Here is a 17755-nt window from a genome sequence, read left to right as displayed (position 1 = left end):
AAAAATAGCAGATGCCCAGGATTCCTGGCACTATGGTGGATGCTTCCAATAGCTCCAGTGCCTAGTGGGTAGTGTGGTTACCGCTTTCATCCTGCCTCTAACAGGGGGCTTAGGGACAGGGTCAGTACCAGAGACTTGATGTGGATAGTACACCTGCTATCCTGGAAGTCATGAGCTGCCTTGGCATCTCTAGCCACATTCAGGGAAAGGAAGAAGCCAGGAAGGAGGCTCCGAGGGGGACACTAACCATATTCCAGCTGGAGTCTGAGCAGAGTTGAGATTCCTGGTGCTAGCCTCCTGCCTTCACTCTCTCTGTGCCACTCTTTGAAGACTCCACCTGCCCTGCTTGCTCCTGGACGCCTGTCTTTGCAAGTGCTGAAGGTACAGGCTACGGTAAGTCAGTACAGTGTGACCTACTAGCATGCTTCAGCCCCACCCCTAGGACAGCTGCACCCCTTCTCTGTCATGGGCATTCTGCCCACACATTTATAAAATCTAAATCCTAATTATTGAGAATATTGAGAATTTCACACATTAGTGCTGTATGTGCGTAACTTCCACCCCAACAACTCTTCCTGTGTCTCCTGGCCCATCTTGAATTCATGACCTCTTCTATGATTACTCTTGTTTCACACACACACACACACACACACACACACGGACGCACACACATGTTTAGAGCTTAGAGTCTCAGTACTGTTACCCATATGCACACGTGTTTAGGATGGACATGTGTTTAGAATGGGAAAACTATCACAGGCTTTATCCTTAGAGAAAACAGATTCTCCCTCTTTTAGCAGCCACTGGCTACCAACGTTCTTTATTTAGGGGTGGGATCTTGTGACAATCTCCCCCATCTGTGTTGGCATGTTGACTAGTGTTGTCTTGTGAGAGAAACCACATTGTTGCGATTGTATGGGTTGTAGCAATCCCCTCACGTCTAGAAGACAGTGTCACTCCATGGTCCTCTGACTCCTACACTCTTTCCACCTCATCTTATGCCACGTTCCCTTCTGTAGAGGGCTTGTGCTTCATATTCATTAGGCCTGCCATGCACGATTGGTCAACATCTCAGAGGAGAGCGCAGGGTCAAAGCCTGGCTCAGCTGTCTGATGGTGAGGAGCTTCCCTAGTCCCTTTCTTGTCAGTTTCCTCACTATGGACCCCAGCAACCAGGGACAGTAACAAAACCATTGTCTCACAGAGGAACCAAGGGTCAAATGAGTCCCAAGTGAGGTGTGCTCAGAAAAAGGCCCAGCACGTGCTTGTGCTTACCCAACGTGGGCATTGGTGAGAGCTTCCTGGGTGAGCTTGGAGGAACCAGGGCCGCTCTCCAAATCAGAGCGCCACTCGGTATCTTAGTTTTAACTGTACAGTGGGAGAGGGGTGGTTCATCCCTATGAATGACCCCAAGACTACCATGTCCTGCTAAGGATTATGGGAGTGTTAAGAAGTTAAAATGGAGAGGTCTCTTCCGAGTGGGAGGCTGGATGGCAGAAGAAGGTTCCATTAATCACCCCGACTGAGAGGCCATGTGGGTTTTATGGATCCTAGGGCCCAGGCCACTCTTCTTAACATCATTCAGAATTTATAGACTCTTGTCACTGTCCCTTTAACTCTTTTATTCGACTGCCTTAGATGCAAGCCTGGCGTGAACATTGTCTGCTGCCTGACCAGGAAAATGCAGCCAGTTCTGCTTTCAGCCCCAGCTGGGCTAGGTTGCAGCCATGTCCGTTGAGAACCTGGTTTGGAGCCCACTGGGTTTCTATCATCAGCAGATGTGCAGCCAGCAGGAGGGCTGACATGCCTCCTCTCCCTGCTGAGGAAGAATCAGACAGTGACAACTCCATCAAATGAAATGAGGAGCCAGCGTCCCGCCTTGTCCATCTGGCCTGCCCTCTGTGGATCTGGCCCTGGGAAGACTGGGGCCTTACACCTCAATAGGATGGAGAAAATGGGGCCTCGGACCCGTTATCATTTAAGGCAACAGGAGCAGAAGTCCCTCAGATGAGACTGGGTCCTTGCTCCTCACTTCCTTGCAAGCTGTGGGATTTTAGACACCCGACCTTTCTGAGTGTCGATTTTTCTTCCTTTCCTAATAGGGATAAAGGCACCTTGCCTTTCAATCCTGACGACCAAACACTAGAATGAAGACATGGTGAATGAAGGAGCTGTGGCAGAGAGGTCTGGAGAATGTGTCACTGTGGTCAAACTCAGGGGCTCCAAGTACACTGCAGACACTGCTGACTCCAGGCTGTGACCTCACCTGTGTTTTCTACCATTTGGGTAACAATGCCCAATTCAGAGATGCCTAATACAACAACATCTGAGGGCTTGCTTATCAGGGTTCCACAAACCCAGGCACCAAGAGAGGTGATGTCCCCACAGGTGCCCACAGAAGAAGGACACAGTAACTGCCCTTGGACACAAGGGAGCTTGTAGTGGTTACTACTGATTGCCATCTGGAAAGATCTAGAAACACCAAGGAGAGAGCATCTGGGTATGTCTGTGAGGGTGTTTCTAGATTGGGTTAACTGAGGTGAGAAAGTCCACCATAAATAAATAAGTAGTAAAACCCCGCCTACCATGATGTAGGTGGCACACTTCCATGGGCTGGTGTCCTGGAGTGAATAAAAACAAGGGAGTTGAGCACCAGCCTTCATCTCCCTCTGACCAGCTGCCTCACCTTCCGTCATCGTCCGTTTCCCACCACAGTGGACCATATCTCCTCAAACCAAGTGCCACCACCACCCCTTTCTCTCTTGAGCCGCTCCCTGACAACGGTAACTAACACAGCACTCAAGGCCTGGTTCAGGTGCTTGTTTGATGACCCCCCCCACCCCGCCTTTCCTGAATTTTAAAACTGAAAGTTTTGCTTTCAGGAATTCCCAATTCCAGCAGCCTCTGACAGCTCCTAGGATTTTTAGTACTCTTTGCAGCCTCAGTTTCCCCATCTGCACACCTGCCATTTCTTTCACAAAGGAAAAGAATGTGTGGGAATAACCAGCCAGGGCTTAAGCACAAAACACCACATTCCATAGTGTAGCCATATCCTTCCTGTCCTCAAATCCAGGTGACCGAGGTCCTGAGGTCCCTAGCCCATGTTAGACTCACAACCTGGGACAACAGTGGTTGAGAGTGTGGGTGCAGAAACCTGTTCTTGGGTTTGAATCCAAGCCCTGCCATCTTACTGTGATGTTACTAACTGCTCCGGCTGCTGTGTCCTCATCTGTCAAACATGCTGACAGGACTATCCCAGACAGTCAGTGAGAGCACAACATCAGCGAGGCAAGCCTACGGCAGGGTTAGAGAGAAGGACCCATCAATCGTATACTTGCCCCGTAAACACAAGGACCTGTACTCCATCCCTACAACCCATGTTAATACAGAACAAAGCAAACATAGTGGCACTATTGTAATCCCAGTACCAGGGAGGCAGAGGCAGGTAGAATCCTGCAACTCGCTGGCCAGCCATTCTGGCCTACTTGGAGAGCTCCAGAAAAGCAAGAAATGTTATGCAAAAACCAAGTAGCTGGCACCTGAGAAAAGAATGGCAGTTGAGAATTTCCTTTGGCCTACACATACACACACACTCACATACACACTCACACATATACACACACTCATACACACACACTCACACACACTCATACTCACACACACTCACATACACACATAAATACATACACACACACATACACAAACACAGACACACACAAAAATACACAGATACACATACAACAAACACATACACATAAACTCACACACACATAAACACACACACATAAATACACATACGTACACACACATACACACACACACAAACAGACTCACACACACATACACACATACACACACACCAACACAGACACACACATAAACACACACATACACACAAATACACACACACACACACACATATACACCACATACACACACAAACCCCACAGACATAGACACAGACACACCACACACAGAGTGGGGAGGGGGACAGAGAGAGGGAAAGAAAGAGAAAGGGAGAGATAGAGAGGAAGAGAGAAAGGGAGAAAGAAAAAGGGAGAGAGAGACAGAGGGAGAGAGAGAAAGGGAGAGAGAAAGAGAGAGAGAGAGAGAGAGAGAGAGAGAGAGAGAGCACTTGTATTAGTGTTGTGCTGGGCTCACACAAAGTTCTGATAACCAGAAACCACTGTTACAACCTCCTATAACCCAAGCATGACCTGGTCAGCCCATTAGCCTCTGAACGCCCTTTCCTTCACATTTAAATGTAGATGAAGCCATACTTCCTCTCTGTTGTTGGGTAGAGCAGAGATTAGCCAAACCACAGTTACAGCTTTAGCACAGACAAGGGCTGCACAAAGGGACAGGAGAGGATCTGATGCACAAGCAATAAGGCAAGCCTGCTACCTTAAGTAACAGGATGCAAGGATGAGAATACCCTCTCTGCATTAGAAGCCAAACTGAGAGAGATGAGACAGAGAAAGACACAGCAATGCAGAGAAAGGCAGAGAGAGAGAGAGAGAGAGAGAGAGAGAGAGAGAGAGAGAGAGAGAGAGAATATAAGGGCCAAAATGAAATGGGGGATCGATGTACTACTGCAATTTAAAAAACCAATATACAGTAAATACTGGCCTGACTGCCCAGTGACAGAGCAGCAGGTGGCCTGGCCTGAGATAACTCACCTCCCCAAAGCTGGGCCAGCCACAAATATCCCAGCCATCCTTCCTCTAACATGGGAGCCATGGCTCTGTCTCCCCACCCAGGTGTTATTCTGCAGAGCTGAATCTTCTATTGCCACACTCTACTCAATGGCTTGAGATTTAGAAACAATGCTTGGCACAGAGTCTCAAACTGGGCTCAGGGTCTGGACTCCTGCCATGGGAGAGGGGGCCTGGGCTGGGTCCCACTCACCATGGCCCGACTGTGTAGTGCCCAGCCCCGTCTCTCCTCCCAGACTTTTCTGATACCCATTCATACCCCACATAGCCAGACTCCTGTTCCCTCCTGGGGTCACACTCACACTCACACTCCTCAGCATCCCAAGCCCCACCCTGGACACCGATATGATTTCTCCCTGCCCCTTTCCTGTTCCCACAGTTCCCTGAAACTCCAGGCCACAGATGTCCTGTTCTCGTTTGCTCTCTGCAGCTATGATAAACACCACCACCAAAAGCAACTTGGGGGGGGGGGAGTGAGGGTTTACTTCATCTTACATTTCTGGGACAGCTCATCACTAAGAAGTCAAGTCAGTGACTCAAAGCAGGAACTGGAAGAGGGGACCGAAGCAGAGACCATGGACGAGTGATGTTGCTGGCTTGCTTTCCTGGCTTACTCAGTTTGTTTTCTTACACAACCCAGGACTGCTTGCCCAAGGGTGGCAGCACCCACCGTGGGTTGGGCTCTCCCATGTCAATCATTAATTAAGACAATGTCCCACACACATGCCCACAGGCCAGTCTGATGGAGACGGTTTTTAAATGAGATCCCATCTAACCGGATGACTCTTGTTTGAGTCAAATTGACAAAGCTACCTAGCACAGTCTGCTCTCACAAGGGCTCTCCAGCCTTCTTCCTGGGGGTGTAAGGACCAAAGTCATTTCTTTGCTGTCAATAATTTCTCAACTTTTTCACCTCAAAGCTCAGGAGTCCTTCTTGCTCATCAACAGGGTCAGGCCTGAGGAGGGCACAGATCTTACCACTCAGGATATGGGTCTTTCTGGTCTACTCTCTACACAAGGTCTAGTCAAAGACCTCATGTCTGCACAGAGGCGCCATGTCTTGTCTGGGCTCAGCACATACACACTTTCTTAGCCCCATGCTCCACATTTAAACTCTCCGGGCATGGAGATGATTCTCAACCTCTCATGCTGGAGCTCTCACTACAGTTCCCAGAGGCTCGATGTATGCTCAGACCTGCCACAGCGCCCAACCCTTCCACATGCTAGGAGCCAGGAATGTGGGGGGATGGGCTATCTCCCATATTGGAGCCACTGTGAACCCATATGCCTCCATCACCCCACACTGTCTGCTCCCCACACCTCCACAACCTTTTCCCCAAACACACTGTAGTTGGATATAATAATAATAATAATAATAATAATAATAATAATAATAATAATAAATAATAATAATAACAATAATAATAATAATAATACCTGCAGGAAAGAAGAGTCCCTTGATAACTTCCTTCCCTCAATTTCCCCTCATGTGTAAGGACTGCACAATCATTACAAAGCACATGGGCTCCAGCCCAGTGAGCTTGGTGGAAATGACAAATCTAAGTCCATGGAAAATATCATAAATTCACCCAAAGCAATGTGCACTTTAAGAGGCTGTCGCTGGGAGAGAATAGTTGGTAAGTGGATGCACAGTGGTCCCTCTCCACTTAGAAAAACTACTGTAACTGCAACTTCTGCCATGGCTACCTCACAAGTCCCTGTGTGCCAGACACTGATCCAAGTACTTTACATATAGCAATTCAAATGAATCATGGAGCCCTAAGAAGTAGACACTGGTATTGTTTCCATTTCACAGTTGGAGAAACCAAGGTACGGACAGTAATGTGCTAAAATTTATATAACCGAGCAAATAGAACCCTGCAGAAGCCCCAGCAATGGAGACCTAGAGTTGCACGTGCACACGTCCCCAAGAATGCCATGTCCATAATTTTAGTGCCCAGATCCTAATGACACACCACACACTGCTACACCATCCTCACCATAGCCTAGACGATCTGAGGACAAGGAACCTGCCTCGTCTTACCAGATGAAGACTTCTCAAGCATAAGGGACCTGCCTGCTCCTTGTGACCATTCTGACTACAGATGTGGTTCCTACCCGTGGTCCCACATTTGGGTTCTTGCCTCTCTACACACAGGGTATTGCTCCCCTCCAGGTGTGAAAGTCCATATCTATTATGTGCCTGGAAGCTGTGACTCTGGCAGAGCATCCAGGATTTATCCTAGGGTCTCTCCCTCAGTTCTCAGTCCAATCCAGATGACGCAAGTACTCAAGCCATAAGGAAGATTAAATGGTTTCCTTAGGGTCAGTGATTCCTAAATTAAGACCATGGCCCCAATCTCTTTAGCTCATCGATGTCTACTTGGGTAAGATGGTAAGGTGTTGGCTTAGAGTTAGGTTGGAGGGGTATCTGGGAAAACAGCTTGAGGATTTGTTTCTTAAGTTGTCTTTATACGCAGCACGTGATCTGCATCACGTCACAGACTCTTGTAACCATCACCACCTCCCTTCAACCATCAGCAACAGCATCACCACCATCACCATAGCCTCTACCCCATCATCAGCTCCATCACCATAGCCTCCACTCCATCACCACCATCACCATAGCCTCCACTCCATCACCACCATCACCATAGCCTCCACTCCATCACCACCATCACCATAGCCTCCACTCCATCACCATCACCATCACCATAGCCTCCACTCCATCACCATCACCATCACCATAGCCTCCACTCCATCACCACCATCACCATAACCTCCACTTCATCACCACCATCACCATCACCATCACCATAGCCTCCACTCCATCATCATCATTATCATCTTTACACCACTCTCATCATCATTACAACCAAATCACAACTGTCACCACTATCACCTCCTCAGCACCAATCATCACCATCACACTGGATCAGCTTTATACCATGAAGTGTAAATCATAAGTGACTTCGGGCGAGTCCCGAACACACACACACACACACACACACACACACACGAATGCAGATGAAGAACAGTACCAGAAACCAGCCAGCACTGAACATCCCCAGAGGCCTAACAGCCATAGAAACAGTTGGGCCACATGCAAGAGGCTAAGCCAGGTGGGCACCGAGACTGTAAGGCAGCAAGGACTGGGAGTGACTGCCTGCAACATCAGCCAGCTGGATGGCTCATGGCAGACATTCAGAAAGTCATCTGAACCGGGAGGACATGTGACCATGGCATGTGAGCATGGGCAAAGGAGGTTGAGATGAACGGCCATACCCCAGTCAGGCTACCTGCAGTCTTACGCCTTGAACTGGTGCAAGGCCACCTCAGAATAAGCAAAATGATACCTCGCTCCCATGATGCAGGGAAGAAGAGAGTCGTGTTCTCAAGAAGGAGGATGGAGGCTGGTACAGTGGGTCACATCTATAATTCCAGCATGTTGGGAGAGGCTGACAGAGCCGGAAGGATTTCCTTGAGTTCAAGGCTAGCCTGAGCTACACAGTAAGTTCCAAGTTAGTCTGGGCTCAAGAGTAGGATTCTATCTCAAAATAAAATGAAAATAAGTAAAGGATGCAGTCATGTGGGCTGAGGCCAGGAGACCATGCAAAGGCCTGTGCTGAGGAGCAAAGCCTGATGGGTAATGATGAAAAGCTTTCCTTCTCTCCACATTAGTTAGGGGTGGTGCAGACCAAAACCAGGAAGAAAGAATGGCCACTAACCAGTCTGCTAGGGAGCATATGTCCTGACCCACAAGGAGGAGATCTCCAGGGCCAGATCTACCACCCAGAGAGATCTGCCTGGCCCCAGTTTTCCACCATTAACCCATGAATGGAATTTAAGCTTCCTGCTTCCCTGGGTAGCTGCAAATCTTATGGTCCTATTCATTGACAGGGAAAATCCATGTGCCTATGTGAACTCTGATGCCTGCTGGTCCTGCTGTGGTCCTGCCTATATCCCGTATCCATCTTCATCCATCCTCTGGTGTGCACTTGGGGGTGTGGGAACTACGAAGATGTTCTTTGTATAGTGAGTGGTGTTCTTAGAGGTGGGATGCAAGAGTATCCCTCTGTGCGCAGGTGTGTATATAGATTAGTGTGTAGGCAGATTTGTCTTGTGTATGCACATGGGTTGTGCACTTCTATGCATGCATACGAGCTCCCAACGTGGGAGTGTGTCTGTGTATACCTGGGCATGCAGGTGTGAGTTCTGCATAACTGAGGGTGGGTGAATTTCAATATGAGTGTGTGACTATGTTCGGTCAACAAGGAAAGAGATGCCTGCTTTCAGCTGCAGCCCTGGATTCGAGTTCTTTAAGGGGAACCCAGCCAGAGTAGGGCACCAAGCCAAGAGAAGCATTTGACCAGTGCGTCTGGCAGAGAATGAGGAAGAGGTCACAGGTCTTCAGCTCCATCACTCTGGGACTGAAATGGGTCAGCAGAGGTACTTTTGCTCCATACACTTGTAAATCAAAAGATCACTCATTTGAGCAGATGGGGTGTGGTGGCTCAGGACTTTAATCCCAGCAGAAGGCAAGCAGATCTGTGAGTTCGAGACCAGCCTGGTCATCAGAGAGAGTTCAGGGACAGTCAGATAGTGACACCCTGTCTCAAAAACAAACACATGGAAAAGATAACTGATCTGATCCAGAAGGGTCTTAGGAGACTAGCCAGACTCCCTTTTGAAGATGAAGACAAGAAGGTAGAAGAATGTCCCAGGTACCTCAGCAGGTGCCCAGCAGGACTGACAGGTAGCTCACTCCAGGCTTTACTGACCTCAGAGAGTATGCCATAACCAGCCTTCCTGGCCTAATTCTATAGCAGACTTTTAACCTTTGACCTCAGGGCACCACCCACTTCCCCACCTACCCCTGCTGCTGCATCCAGAGCTCTCGGAGCACTCTAGATGTTCCTTTACAGGGGAATTGTGGGAAAGGCCCACCTTTGTTCATCTAAGTCTCCAGGACCTTCCCAGGATGCCAGGGCTTGGCTTTAGCCCTTCCTGGCTGTTAGGGGTTTATGGAAGTTTTGGAAGTTGGACATGCTTCTGCCCTTGTCAGCTGTAACTAATCTGCTTGGTGGGTTGCCTGAGGAAGGCCTGGCCCCACGGGGGCGGCTTGGAATGGGAGAGACTGCACAACTCCAAAGTTAGACTCATGAGGGCTCAGCGCACTTACTGTTGTGGTGACCTACGACTGTTTACATCCTGCCCACAGGACCTGTACCACTGCAGGTATGCCCAGGTTCCCACATCTCTCCTTCTCTCATCAAGTATAGAACGTAAGTCCCAGACTGAGCCTAGATCACTATCTGAGTTTCTACAAACAGTGCAGGTGGCTTAGGGACCATGTATGTTACACATGTGTAACCATGTATGTTATACATGTTGAGAACCAGAGCATGCCACGATGCTGCCTGGTTTATAGCTATTCTACAGGAACCTCCACAGAGTGTACCTCTTTTCCACAGCCCTTAGCAGCAACCGAATATGGTAGCTGGAACACTGTAGGGTCCAGAGAATAGTAGGAAATAAGTCTCAGACAAGAAAGAGAAACCAAGGAGATATTGCATGTCCAGGGTGTCGAGTAGCCAACGCTAGCCTTAACCTCAGTACGTGGTTGACAATAACTTTGAACCTCCGATCTTTCCACCTCTACTTCTGAGAGCTGGTTGACAATTCTATACAACCAAACCTGGTTTATTGGGTACCAGAGATCAAACCTGGGAGCACAAATGCTAGGCAGGCACCCTACCAACTGAGCTACATCTCCAGTCCTTCTTGGGACTTTTCTTAGAGATCTGACCTAAGGCAAGTTGGAGAGGCTGGCCCTCTGGGATGTCCAGATCCCCGCTCCTGCCATTGTGTCTTATGTACTGCTCCCATGGGTGGGGTGTGAATGGCTATAGGATGCCAAGTAGTACGTGCTCCGAGTCCTCCTGTTCCTGGCTGTTACTGTGAATACAGGACAGTCATTAGCAGGACCAAGCCTGCTGCAGACAATCCCACAGAGGGGTGAATTATAGGCACATGGGTTTGTTCCTCATTCTCTGACTCAGTTTACACCTGTCTCCTCATGTTTGTTGGGTTCTCAGTGTCCTTGGCTCATGGGGAGGGATATTCCAGACAGCAGACCCAGCTCTACCTAAATTGATGATGGTTGATTTCTGTGGTTCAGAAGCCAGGCTACAGCCTTGCATCTCTTTGAAAGAACTCTAATACCTTCTTCTGTTCAGTCTCCCTTTACCAGGCAAGGAAATGGGGTAGCACAAACACGGACCCACCAAACACAGTTTAAGCAGCCCAGAATGCTGCTTAAACTATTCTGTGCATTTGGCTTCAATACTATAACCAGCCTAGTGACAGGAATGTTCTTATCTCTAACCTCTGTCTTCTGAAGTCATCCTCTGACTGCTTAAAATCTAGCCTTGTGTTCTAGGGTAGAGCATCCTGGCCACCTCTCATCTCCAGCTGGGACTCCTATCCAGGAAACCGTTGGGCAATGAGGGGGCTTTTGATGGCTGAGAATCTACATTGATACTGTTCTTAGCTGAGGGGTGGGGTCACCAGCTATCAAGAATCTGTCTCTAGCATCTGCTGGCTCTTCCTGCCCCTGGATCTATGAATCCATGTCTTCTGCTTCTGTCTGCGAGCCCTAAGACATGCAGACTCAGCGGGGACAATATCGCCCCCAAGAGGGGAAACTTCTTGGTGGAGAGGCAACACCAATGAAATAAACAAACCCCTCCCCTTTCCATCTATAGAATATACTCTGTGCCCAGCATAGAAGGGGAAACGGTACATCTGCAGGATTTAAATCCCGTGGGACAAATGGCTAGGAAAAAGTTTCTGCAGTGTCCTTTCAGGAGTAATGATGAAAGAAGACGGAGAATCATTGGCCCAAGGACCACACCCTCTGCCACCCTTGGGTCCTTCTTCCGTGACTGCCACCTGATATACATGCTGGTGTGTGACCCTTCCCAGATGTCTGTTTGAGATCCTGTGCTCTACACGGACCACATGGCTCTCCCCAGCAACCTTGACTGCTCTGTCCCCAGAAGGCATAGTGCCCACTGCCAGGCCCAATGCCTGACGGGAAGGGCAGGGTCACACAAACCTAATTCAGAGAAACCTACCAACCCACCAGCAAAGCCCCAGGCCTGGATCTTTGGCCTTTTGCTGACATGGTTGCCAACTTTTTAAGTGAGTCCTAACATCAGAAACCAGGCCTTGGGGGCCGAGGCTTAGCCCCTATCCACATTACACGTGAGATGGAGGAAGAATCCCTAAATGATGCTGGGTGCTCTCCCCACTATTTCCCTCAGGCACCCTGCCGACACCTCTGAACTGTCCTGACTGTCCAGTGTCTGTTTCTAGACAGGTGGTTCTGATTCATGACCAGGGCGGGGCTGAGCCAGAGAGGAGCTTTAGAATGTATGCTCTCAGATAGCTCATGCCCAGGTAGACTGTGGGATCCCAGCACTCCTCAGACTAAGGCACAGGATAGCCTGAACTACATAACACAACTCTGCATCAAAGGGGGGAAAGTCAGATGTGGTGGCAAACACCTGTAATACAGGATGAGCCTCTATGAGGTCAGGGTGGAGTGGGAGACAGAGTGCAGGGACAGCAGGGGCTGGGGGTGGGGTTAGGTTTCACACTCAAGCCTCAGGCAGGGAAGGGTAAGAAACTAAACTGGTAAAGCATAGAGCTTGGCTTCCCTGGCAAATACCCGTGGCTAGAAGACCCCAAAGCACACAAGGAGGGAGAGAAGCAGCTGCCTGGGCCCCAGAGGTCAAACTGATGGCCTTAAATCAATTCCTAAAGTTTTCTGGAGAGTTCCCGAAGAAGCAGGGAAGCAGAGGCACTCTCCTTCATCCTCCATGTCTCTGACAGGCTCTCCCTGCCTCCCTACTTCCCCATGGATGGAGTAGTTCTTGGGATCTGAGTAAGGATATGGAGCCTGCCAGGAAAACATGGGTTAGCACACATTTTCCGGATGTGTGGATGTGTGTGACTATGTCATTTCATGGGGTGAGACCACGGGTCTCTAGTGACTAACAAGAATATGGCAGAATCAGAATTTGAATGTGGCCTATCCAAATTTAATTTTTATCCCAGGATGTAACAAAAGGACTGTAAAAGACTACTTTCACTGCCTTACCTGAGGTCATCCATAACATCCTCTACTCAGAGTCCCCCCCCGCCCCCCCATGCCCCCCCCCCGTTTGTGTGTGTGTGTGTGTGTGTGTGTGTCTACCTAAGCTCAGTCATTGTGGTCCTCCTTGCCTCAGGACAAGGGGCTTTTAAAAAGCAACTCCAATTCCAACATCAATGCTCAATTGTTCCTGAGTTGACACCCACCTCCCACCCCCTAGGCTGAGAGCTCAGAAGTTTCTACACACCAAAAACAAGAAGAAGAAGCAAGGTAAAAGAACAAACTTGCCCCACCCTTCAGGCTAGCAGTTGGAAGTCAGAAGCCCCAAGTCCTTGATTTTACTTTGAAGCAGGATCGAGGATAAGAAAATAGCCTCTCTTTACAGCCAAATCAGGGCCACAGGGTCTTAAAGAATCCTCACCTCCTGTCTGCATCCCTTAGACCTTCTTTCAGCCTCCTATTCTCCTCAGCCTGGCCTTTCAATTCTCTCTACTCACCCTCCCCAGCTGTTCACATTTCTAGGCCTTGGGAAAAAGCCCATACTTCAAAGAAAGACATCGGATCTCAGCCTCCTTCCAACCAAGACAGACCTTGTCCTGTACCCAGAGCTATCCCTGGGAGCTAGCTCCCTGAGGAGCATCACCAGAGATTGCACCAGAAGTGATCAGTTTGCTGCTTGTGTTCCCCGGGGGTGGGGGCTGGGGGTGGGGGGGTGAGGGCAAGAAGAAGATTAGAAATTACCTTCAGGGTAGGAATTAGACCAGAGCTGGACAGCCAGGAAGGGGGCTTGCAGCTGAGCATAGGAGGGAGGAGAGAGAAGGCCATATAACTCTGCACCCCCTGCCCACAGCAGAGGGACAGGATGCACTACAGTCCATGGGAGAGCAGAAGCAGCGCTGGGTCAGGGACGCTTGACACTTTAAGCACAGGTCTTCCAGGTCCAACCCTCTCCCCTTTTCAGCTTCTCACAGGCTCCCTAAACCAGTCCCACAGCCCTCCTGGCTGCATAGCTTGCTCTTTACAACTCCATCTGAACCCAGGACACGGTACAAAACCCCGGTTTATTTGCTTGCGTTTCACCAGCCTCCCTGATGCTCAGGCACTAGTTCCCATCAGGCCCCCGCCCAAGTGCAACAACCCACCTCTGCCGTGAAGCCTGGAACTCCACAGTCGGGAGGTTACTTTCTTCCTTAGCTGGGTTTCTACCCCGGCCCCAGGGGTAGACAGACAGACAGACAGACAGACAGACAGACACACACACACACACACACACACACACACACACACACACACACTGCTTTAACCAGGACAGAGGGCTAACATCTATAGCCATGCTTGCAGCTCCAGCTTGGGTGACAGGCTCTAACAGACCCTCTCCCTGCAGGTGTCTGTCTGTCTGCAGCTGTTTCTGAGTGCACTTGGCGTGAGTCGGGCTCAGTTCCTCTGCAGACTCTGCCTGATTCCTGTGTGTTCTCTCTCTCTCCCTCTCTCCCTCTCTCCCTCTCTCCCTCTCTCCCTCTCTCCCTCTCTCCCTCTCTCCCTCTCTCCCTCTCTCCCTCTCTCCCTCTCTCCCTCTCTCCCTCTCTCCCTCTCTCCCTCCCTCCCTGTAGCTCTGCCCGTCTGGGATCCCTTTCGCTGGAACTCAGTGCTTCTGTCCTTTGTGCTCTCCGTGGGGAAGATGGAGAGCAAGGCACTGCCCTCCTCCTGGGAGCTGTATGCCGGTCTCACTCTCAATTCTTGCTCAGGCCAGCCTTAGAAGCAGGGCAGGGCTGGGTGGGAGACAGAAGATTACCAACATGGGCATGGCCATGCCAGCTTACATACTGCTTCATCATGGCACTCTCAGCAAGCCGAGTGGGCACACACAGTCCTCCTGATCTCGGTTAGATCTGCCTGAGGCCAGGATAGGGTCCCCGAAACCATGCCTCCCTCCCCTCCTCCATGGCACTCCATCAACCTCCGCTTGTCTCCACCCCACCTGTCCAGGCACCAAGCTCTAGAAGACCCCAGAATCATCACCCAGACCCCAGCAACGTCCTAGCCAGGCCCGGCAGGTGCTGAGATGCAACAGCATGGTCTGGTGGCAAAGTTCTGCATTCAAGGATTGCCTTTGTAGGAGACTGAGGTCTCTTCCTCCAGCTTCCCAGCTTCACCCTAACCGTACTGAAGCCCTACCAGGACCCGACCCGCTCTTCTTCCTCCCCATCAGTTTCTCCCCCTTCCCCCACATTATCAAAACACAATATAGAAGGAAGGATGAAATAGAGAATGCATCCACACGAGTACTCAGGATGGAGGAAGTCCGCAAGTGAGGCAGGAAAAGAGGCAAAGTTCCCCTGTTTCCCCCAGGTGCGTAAATCCCTGCGCCCATCTCCCGTGGATGCCCAGCATCGCCAAGACGCAGCAGAGACAGCCACTCACCTGGGCAAGGCGGCATCTACCCGCGGCGGGGAGGCTCCGCGGCCGGCTCCGCAGGGCGCCCGGGCTCCTTGGCTCGGCCACGCATCCTTCCTGGCCCGAGACAGGCTCACGCTAAGCGCTCCAGCTGCAGCGATCCAGCGAAGGCAGGCAGATGGTGGCCTCGGACCATCCACGCGGGGAGAGCCCTGAGCAGCTTATTCAGTTATATCCATGGCATTTAGCAAGAAGAAGGGGCGGGAGGGGGAGTACAACTTGTGCTCTTCTCTTCCAGATTTAAAAAAAATAAGGGGAAAAAAGGATAGAAAAGATAATCTCTTCTAGGAAGATGAGGGTAGGATTTTCCTGATGGAAGAAACCCCCGGCATCCCCAGGAACTGCAGCCTCTTGGAATGTGGGATGTCTTCAAGTTCAGACCAGTCTGTCCTCTGTGTGTGTGTCTCTGTGTGTGTGCGTGTGTGTATCAGAGGGAGCAAGGCACTCACACCCACAGGCACACACACAAATACACTCCCCCGCACTCCCCGCATGCACACCACTGCCCCCCCACGCGTGCGCGCACAAGCTCTCTCTCTCTCTCTCTCTCTCTCTCTCTCTCTCTCTCTCTCACACACACACACACACACACACACACACACACACACACACACGCACACACACACACTGCAATCGCACGCACGGATCTGGGAGGGTGCTGTGCGGTTTGTGCAGGCAGCTGCGGCCAGCGGTGCAGACAGCCTTAGAGACCCAAGGCGCCCCAGGACTCGGAGGCAGAGCGAAGCGCACGGTCCCCGCCGGGCTCTCCGGCACTGCAGCCCCCAGTGGCCGCCTGCGGGGCTGCAGTAGCTCCGCACCCCAGAGCCTGCTTCAGCCGGGATCCACAGCCCGAGGATCCTCGGTTTTGGCAACGTTGGTTCAGTGTAAGTGGAATGGAACTGCAGCCTAGCAGGGCCGCGAGCCCCGCGAACCCCCAGGACCCGCTCGATCCGCCGCGCAGTAACACGACAGCTCCTGCGCACGGCGATCCCCGAGGCCGGGTCGAGTCCGTGCTGCCGCCTCTCGTGCTGAGTACGCCTTGCACACAGCCACCAGCCCGCCGCCTGCCGGAGGAAAATCCTACCGCGTTGGCCCGGGTGGGGGTGGCGATGGGAGGATCGCGCCCACCCAGCCCTGAACCCAGCTAGGATCCCTCACATTAGCCAGGGACCTATAGCAGCCCGTGCTGGGTATGTGCACACACAAATACACACACAACAGACTTCCTGAACATTTCAAGACTGCCCAGGAGAATAAGCTCTTGTTTGACAGCCCAGCAGACCATCCTCCACCCATACCCCCACGTGACATAGTAAGAATTGGAGGCCCCAGATTAAAGCGGAATGGCTAAAGCACGTGGTAGGTAGCAGAGTAATCACTCTAGGCTGGTTGTAGGCTTAGAATCTCCAAGCTGGTGCAGCATAGGCTTGGTGGCCTTTGGGATCTTGGTGGCCAGTCACTGGAGAAGGTAAGCCTGGGCTCTGAAGTGCCCCGTGTATCTTTCCCTGTGGAGGCCATGAACTGGAGAGCCCCGTTGTTGCTCCATTTGTTAAAACCAAGGGCAAAGAGCGTGCCTCAATTCATATCCGCTCTCACTTGTTCCGTGCACCTGTCCCAGTTACCCACAGGGAGGCACATGTGGTTTGTGGATGTGTCTCTGTGGTCCAACATCGGCTCAGCTCGACCGGGTGTATGAAAAAACCTGTCTCTTGCCTATCTGGGCACCCCAGCTGGGTGCATACCTACTGAGGTGCAAAGAGCCAGGTAGGTCTCTTGCAGGGCACCCTCCCCAGGTGCGCCCAAGGAAACTATCAGATTGGGATGCCACAAAGGCCCTTGAAAACCAGCCCCTCCTTGTAAAGATTCTGGGAAACCTGAAAGAAAGGAGGTATGTCTAGGGTGCAGCTCAAGGTGTAAGCGGTGAGCTGGCCCTGGAAAGAAGAAAGCTGACTCCAGGAATGAGAGACAAGCAGGAGCAGAGCTAGAGGAAGAGCAGGAGAGGAAGACGTAGGGCATTGAACCAGAGAGAGTAAAGGAAAGAAGGGGAAGGGGGCAGAAAGCGGGCAGCAGCTGAGAGCATTCCTCTTTGGTTACCCCCCACTCCGGGCTTTGCATAGTGTCATAATTAAGAAATATATTACTATAATGAACATAATAATTTAAAAAGTGAGACTAAATAGAATAATTTTTAAAGTGGGTAGAGTGGAGAGAGGGCATGCAGCCTGAGGTAATGTTTGAATTCTCCTGAGGGGGTGGGGATGAAGATCTGACTGCTTCTAACTGGGCACATCCATGAAAAGATGGGACCTGGAAGAGCAAGGTTAGGAAGAGGACAGGACAGCCCAGAAACAGAGCTGCACTGAGAAAAGGAAAGGCGTTAGAAAGATGTAATGGAGGGAAATAATAAAGGAAGAGATGCTGGATAT

At 50.8% G+C, this 17755-nt stretch overlaps 1 protein-coding gene across 3 annotated transcripts in view; it reads right to left on the bottom strand.

Annotated features, from left to right (window-relative positions):
- Nucleotides 1-16638, bottom strand: part of Lrfn2 (leucine rich repeat and fibronectin type III domain containing 2) — a 165431-nt gene extending 148793 nt beyond the window's left edge. For 2 of the 3 annotated variants that reach the window (XM_034521661.2, XM_076915370.1), the window contains exon 1: nt 15297-16638. The gene's annotated coding sequence lies outside the window, so the exon portion shown is untranslated. The remainder of the gene's footprint in view (nt 1-15296) is intronic. The other variant, XM_034521659.2, reaches the window with a different exon arrangement.
- Nucleotides 16639-17755: the final 1117 nt, after the last annotated feature.

This window comes from Arvicanthis niloticus, chromosome 17 (genome assembly GCF_011762505.2).
Source record: "Arvicanthis niloticus isolate mArvNil1 chromosome 17, mArvNil1.pat.X, whole genome shotgun sequence".
NCBI classification, from domain to species: Eukaryota; Metazoa; Chordata; class Mammalia; order Rodentia; family Muridae; genus Arvicanthis; species Arvicanthis niloticus.
Note: the sequence above shows the minus strand (reverse complement) of the source record. Positions and strands in the feature narration are given on the sequence as shown.